The 6232-nt window shown below is 46.6% G+C and overlaps 1 protein-coding gene across 1 annotated transcript in view; it reads left to right on the top strand.

The window, feature by feature from the left end:
* Positions 1-2113: 2113 nt before the first annotated feature.
* Positions 2114-6232, top strand: part of LOC126537513 (thromboxane-A synthase-like) — a 29121-nt gene continuing 25002 nt past the window's right edge. Inside the window, exon 1 of the mRNA XM_055074322.2 lies at positions 2114-2452. The gene's annotated coding sequence lies outside the window, so the exon portion shown is untranslated. The remainder of the gene's footprint in view (positions 2453-6232) is intronic.

The raw sequence follows: 6232 nt of genomic DNA, 5'->3' as shown, positions 1-6232 counted from the left end.
GTCTGGGCTAGTTTGTACAATGATGCGTGGTGCTTGAAGGAGTGCCATACGTGATCGCACCACACTGCAACATAATTTAAACCTTAAAGTGAAAAAGGGTGTAAACGATTTAATAACTCCACCCTTAGGGTGTATGTTATAGAAATGTCCCACCCCAAGGGTGTGAGTTATAAACGCATTTACACCCTTTTCACTTTTCAGGGTGTAAATTATTTTACACTGCAGTGAACTGGAAACGAGAAGAATTTACGACGAGGTATATCCGTAGCGAAGCAGTCCAATTACACTAGAATTTGGGCGCGCAAATGCACGTTAAACACGCTAGCCATGATGGCGTGGTTCATTTCCGCGTTACAGAGCGCTGGCCTCCGAGCTAGTCACAACTCTCTGGTTTGGTGAGTCGGCTGCGACATTGACAAAACTGCAAGTGTCCCGCTCCTGGACTTCGTCCATGCCAGCGACGTGCCCGCCCTGTTTTAATCCTTATGTCCCTTTCCTTAGTCCTAGGGCCCTTTCTATTAGAAATAAAGAACAACAACAAAGTGTTGCGCCTAACTTCTAATTCCAAGATGCCCAAAAACATGAATATGTGCGCCTTAAATACACATATATGTACGGTAAGCTTTGAGTGCGTACTATTCATTTCTGCAGGCAACAGCTCGTGCTGTTTCCTTAAATACCGGTAACAGACGCGCTTATCTAAACGTTCTGTAGTTCTTCTTGGTCGCCTTTACTCCCATCGATGTAACATCTATTGCACTAAAGTTTACAGAAGAAATGTATAGGCATAACTTTGGCGTCAGGCTATAACGTGTATACAATGAATAACACGAAGCATGACCAACACTTACGCAGAGATATTTCAATTCAGTCGGGTTTTGTTTGTTTCCTTAGAGGCTACCAGCGGGGAGTATCACGTGGTGTGGAACAGGGTTGTCTTAAGTATAAGTAATACGTAACAATGCTTAGTGATGCAAAGCTACTAAAAACAAAAGCTTGAGTTTTACATAATATGTACACATAATATTGACAATGTCCGGGAGAACGCTATTCCAGAAAGTGGCAGCTCGAAAAACGAATGATTCCAGACAGTATACTACAGTGCGCACACTATGTACGTGTTTTTTTTCTTGAATTCATGCTGTAACCGACGCTTTCTTAAAGAAAGTGTAAAAACCAGCGTTGTCGTCACCGTGTTATCGACTTCTTAACCGCCCCGTTTCTCTCCTTTAGACTAGAAACTTCAACAATATAAAAACACCGTTATGTATTCGTGAACTGTACGGACTTTGTTTGCACTATGTACATGGCCTTTGAGAAAGATTTTATCGTGCTTGCACAACAAAGAATCTTTCTAGCGGCTGTTTTAGATGCCTGTATCTCGCCACCGTTTTCTCATCACACATATAAAGCGGTAATGTGCGTATGCGCACCTGTGCCTAGATAATATTGTTTCTTGAAAGGTTTGTCGTTTGCGGTTACGCTCTTTCTTCTTTCGCATGGTATATTATTAGTAGATTTATTATTATTATTATTATTATTATTATTATTATTATTATTATTATTATTATTATTATTATTATTATTATTATTATTACTATTATTATTATTAAGCATATCCGACGCGCATCTTGGAAGCTACGCGAAAAAGCTTAGCGTTAATGTCGTTGTGTATCCCACCCGTCTTATTTATTGCCCCGAGAGGGGCCTTTAGGGTACATAAATGAAGAAGAAAAAAACAAGACTGCAATTGTGTGTACGGGTTATCGTGGTGACCAAAGTGTGGGTTTTTCAATAGTGCATGTTACTATTCTAAAGGTGGAGAGATGGACAGAGGGGCGAGGGTCATAGTGAAGAGAGGCGGGGGGGGAAGGGGGGGGGAGTTACCTGCCCCCGGGCGGTCCGCCCGTCCAGTGCATCCGCGTACAGGCGGACTCGATTGTTTTCGTTGCGTACCCGGGAGGCCGTGCGTCGAGTGTGCGCGTCGCACAGGGGTCCGTTGATGACGCGGGCGCCTTGTGTGCTCACAGCTGGGAAAGTGATAGCGGGTCGCGAGCCGATGATAGACATTGGGAGTGACAGGCGATAACGGCGCACCTGTATATTAACCGGTTTCCCACGGTCGGCCGAGATTCGACATCCGAGAACATTCGATGCGAAGAGCTCGCCGCCTACGTGTTAAACCTGGTCCCGCCAGTTCTTCGGTTTTATGGTTCGCCCAGCGACCTCCATCGAAAGCGGCTGCAGCATCAACCTGATCAGTTAAAGTTGCATAAAACCGCTGGATGTTCTGTCTATTCTAGAAGTTCTTACTTTCTTTGAGCGTTAGGCGAGGAGTGACGGCAAGCGGAAATAGCCCTGCAGGTTGCACGAACGCACTATAGTTGCTGGGCGAGTAGTGCAGCTCAACGCACAGTGACTGGATGTGAAAAGCACCTTTCCTTAAACTCTGGTAAGTGAGCCACCGAATTTGCATCTCTGGTTTGTTTCAGTTCGGGTCAGTTATTAAGCTCACATAGTTTATGGCGACTCAGCCGTCATCAAATAATCTTCCGTGTCACCGAAATACAAACTACCATTTTTTTTAAGAACCCGGACCGCTATCTTCGTAACCTAGGCGCCCATATTTACAGGCCAAGCACGCGTCTAAGTCGCGGTGACTGTACCCCTCCTAATACTTCATTCCGGGTCTCTCCAGCGGGAGGAGGAATTGCACAGAACTGGCACGCCGGCGCAGCCGATGCGGAACGCTGACTCCTTATTTTACCTTAAGCTTTCTCTTCTCGTCATCGCTGGCGGCATTCTCGATTGAGACTGCTTTCTCGTATAAAAAGATGCCTAGTGGAGATTCCAGTACAACTCAATGCATGGATTATGCTGGAGACGAAAGCAGTTGGGATCATTGCATCGTAGCGTAAATTGTTAGCGCTGAGAAGTAGCTCCACGCACGTTTCGATTCACTACCTGCTTTTCGTCGCCACACGTACCCTTCGCGACTAAAGACCCTAAAAGAGTAATTTATGAAACTATGAGCATACAAAGAGACACGGGGAATTGCATCAGGATTCTCTCATATGGTATCTCGAAGAGGGCGGCATATTATGTCAGATAAGGTCCAGCCTTCTTTCCTTAGTCCACAGTTTCATTGTATTCAGTAACACTCAGTTGTAATCCCGGCATCATTGCCGTCCGTCTTAATTTTTATGTAAGCACTTTACCACTGAAATAAATTATGCATTCATTACTCGTTTCCCTCCGAGTTATCTGAAATCTTAAAATATGCAGCCCGTGCTGCTGGTATACTTTGGAACCCATCGCTAAGCTTGATGTCCTTTGCAAAGCACACTGACGCGACGTCGCATTTACGTCCAGCCCTCCCCCCCCCCCCCCCCCCTGAACACTATGTTTCGTCGGACTTCAACTCGGTGGTTGCACCACGCACATGACGCTTGGCTCCTGAATGCGGCCGGGATAGCAGATCCTATTACCAACCGTAGTGACCAAGTCACGGTGGAGGCGTGGTGCACAAAGCAGGCCTTGTGCTGGTACTTTGTTGCACGTTAAATAATTCCAATTGGTCGATACTAAGCAGTAGCCTGTGTAGTCCAGGCGCAATTCTCAGACATCAACCCCGTCATTCAGCCAATCCCTTATTCCCTTAAGCACAGAAGAGGGGTGGGAAATGCTTCAGGTATGCGAAGTGTTTTTCGTATTTGTGCCACCATCTGTCTTGATCAGCGAGTTCATACTAGATTTCCATAAACAATTTTCTTTATTTAAGCCAAGAAATTTCAGCTGGTTTACCTTAACCTGCGGCGATCACGGTAACATGACGGTTGTCAAGAAAACAACACCGAGAGCCGCTGCTATGTCTGCGACGCTCTCTTCACCGCACGCAGAACGGCACAGAGGCGGAGCAAAGCTGCATATGATTTCGAGAAACCGTCGCATTACGGCCGTCAACGGAACGCTCGCACGAGCGTTCTCTAACTGCAGCGATAAGCGCAGGGTGTAACAGCCAACCCTGTAAACATCATATATTGCATTTACACGACACTCTGACGAGTGTGTCGCCACCAGCCAATGGTGGTGATGCACATTGGCCGAAATGCGCACGTGTCCCCCAATCACATTTTGGCCTATTTTTCACGTCTGATCACCTCCTTCTTTATTTCCGCAACAGCTTTTACAGCGTCAGTAGTATATAGTAATTTTTTGGACAGACTCTATAAAAAACAGTTCACCATAACACCACTACTCTTTCTCCAACTTCATGCTGGAGAAGATAGGGCTTAGTCATCATGTGTAACTCATTTTTCTATGCCATAGGACAAGCTAACTCAAATAAAGAAAATGATAAGAGAAACCAGCACATGATCTGCACGTTGGATGGTGAATTCTCGCGCGAAACCTAAGCAATCTGTCTGCATATGTAGCAATCAAAAAGAGAAAACGCAACCAGAAGCGGAAGCGAGTGGAATAGGCGTGTTATTCTGAGCACTGTCAAATTCCGCTGTGTTGTGAACTTCTGCAATGGCGGTGTTTTGAGCCAATCAGAGACGCCGTAGCAGCCCTGTGGGCCAATCAGACCTGGAAAGATGGCGAATTCTGCAATTAGGCGAAAGCTGGCAATTCTATGAACAGCACCGCCGGAGGCGGTACCGGCTAGACATTGCGAAAGAAAGCAAAGCGGTTGAAGTGCTTACGAGCACCGTAGAGAAGCGCATACTATAGTGGCCCCATCATTATCAGTTTCAGAAATTATGGATCCTATTACTGACGCGTACGCAGGGCTAAGGGCGGAAACATTGTGGGGGAAAAAGGAGGGAACTTTGTTTAAAACGTCCGACCGACGATTTAAAAATTACTTTTGGAGGCACGGAAATTCGGACGAGCTGGTAACGGTTGTTTGCTAATGTGGACGGCGACGCGTATGACGAAGACACTCGGTGGATTCTTCGGGAAATGTGAGCAGCAAAGCATTATCAAACATCGCCCAAATGATCCTGCTTCTAGCAGCCTCGACGATAACACCGCGCGACAAATGTAGTGCGCGCAGCTACTCGGTTGTACACGCGAAAGGTGCGCCTTAGTACAGTGCTATATATTCTTAACAGGAACGCCTGATTAATAACAAAGAAGACCCAATACTTAAGCCTAATCGGCTTTTAAACAGACTAAAGAGATAGGGTGACATGATACATTAAACAGACAATCTTGCACAAAGAAAGAGTCCGGAGACCTTCACCCCACATCTCAGCTGCAGATGATAGTGGAATACTAATTGTATATTCTATTTAAGAGCGGACCACATCGTACATTGAGCTTCCGCTTCAACATCGAGTGACCATGCGTAGAGTGAACGAGAATACCGTGGCATATTATTCCCTGAACCGGAAACAATTGCACCTGGCTGAGGCAATTGCATTATACAGTATATATAGCGCGGCAAAGCAGCACAGTTAGCAAAGGAAGCACAGTTACCCGTGTGCTCCGTATAGCGAGTTTGAGGCCGCGAGTATACTACACTCGCTCCCGTGACATATCTGACGTGCGCATCGATAACAACAAAAGCTCTGCCGATTGCACCTCTGTTCCACCACAGCGATTGCACCGAGTAAAGAGTTTATCGCGATGCACTGGCTAACACCTTTGAACGCACTAAGCGATGCATTGCGCATATCCGCCTATCTCCAATGAAAGCAAGGACATCGCATGCTGAAAAAAAAAAACTACGCGCGTTTTAGCCGGTGTTTTCTTGTACTGCACACAAGCGTATTGCCAGTGGCGGCTGACGCATCCGGCCAGCGTGACTGTACACATTCGCTCCAAAGCTCGGCTCTACGAATCGCTACCTCCTGATCGCTCATCGATCGCAACGCTCTACTTTCCGGCGAGAAGATCAGGCGACACGATCACGCGAGCGGACTAAGGAAAGTGTGGCGGTAACCTGTAGTCCCACGTTACAGCGAAGCTTTCTGTGCGGATCCTCTAGGGTGAAATTACTACCTGACCGTGGCTGCTGGGAGCTGCTGCCGTGTAGCCGAATAGGCAATACATCGAAAAAAAATGAAAACTAAATGCGTGCTCAATGGTGGGATCGAACCTCGGTCCTCCAGCAAAGCAGCCCGATGTTCTCACCCTCAGGCCGCATTTCCCCCTTTTTTTTTTCGATGTTGGGCCATTAGGCCACAATCGCACGCATCGCGTCTGCGTGCCAACGCCAACCAGC

The sequence above is a fragment of the Dermacentor andersoni genome, chromosome 4 (genome assembly GCF_023375885.2).
Source record: "Dermacentor andersoni chromosome 4, qqDerAnde1_hic_scaffold, whole genome shotgun sequence".
In the NCBI taxonomy this organism is placed as follows: domain Eukaryota; kingdom Metazoa; phylum Arthropoda; class Arachnida; order Ixodida; family Ixodidae; genus Dermacentor; species Dermacentor andersoni.
Note: the sequence above shows the minus strand (reverse complement) of the source record. Positions and strands in the feature narration are given on the sequence as shown.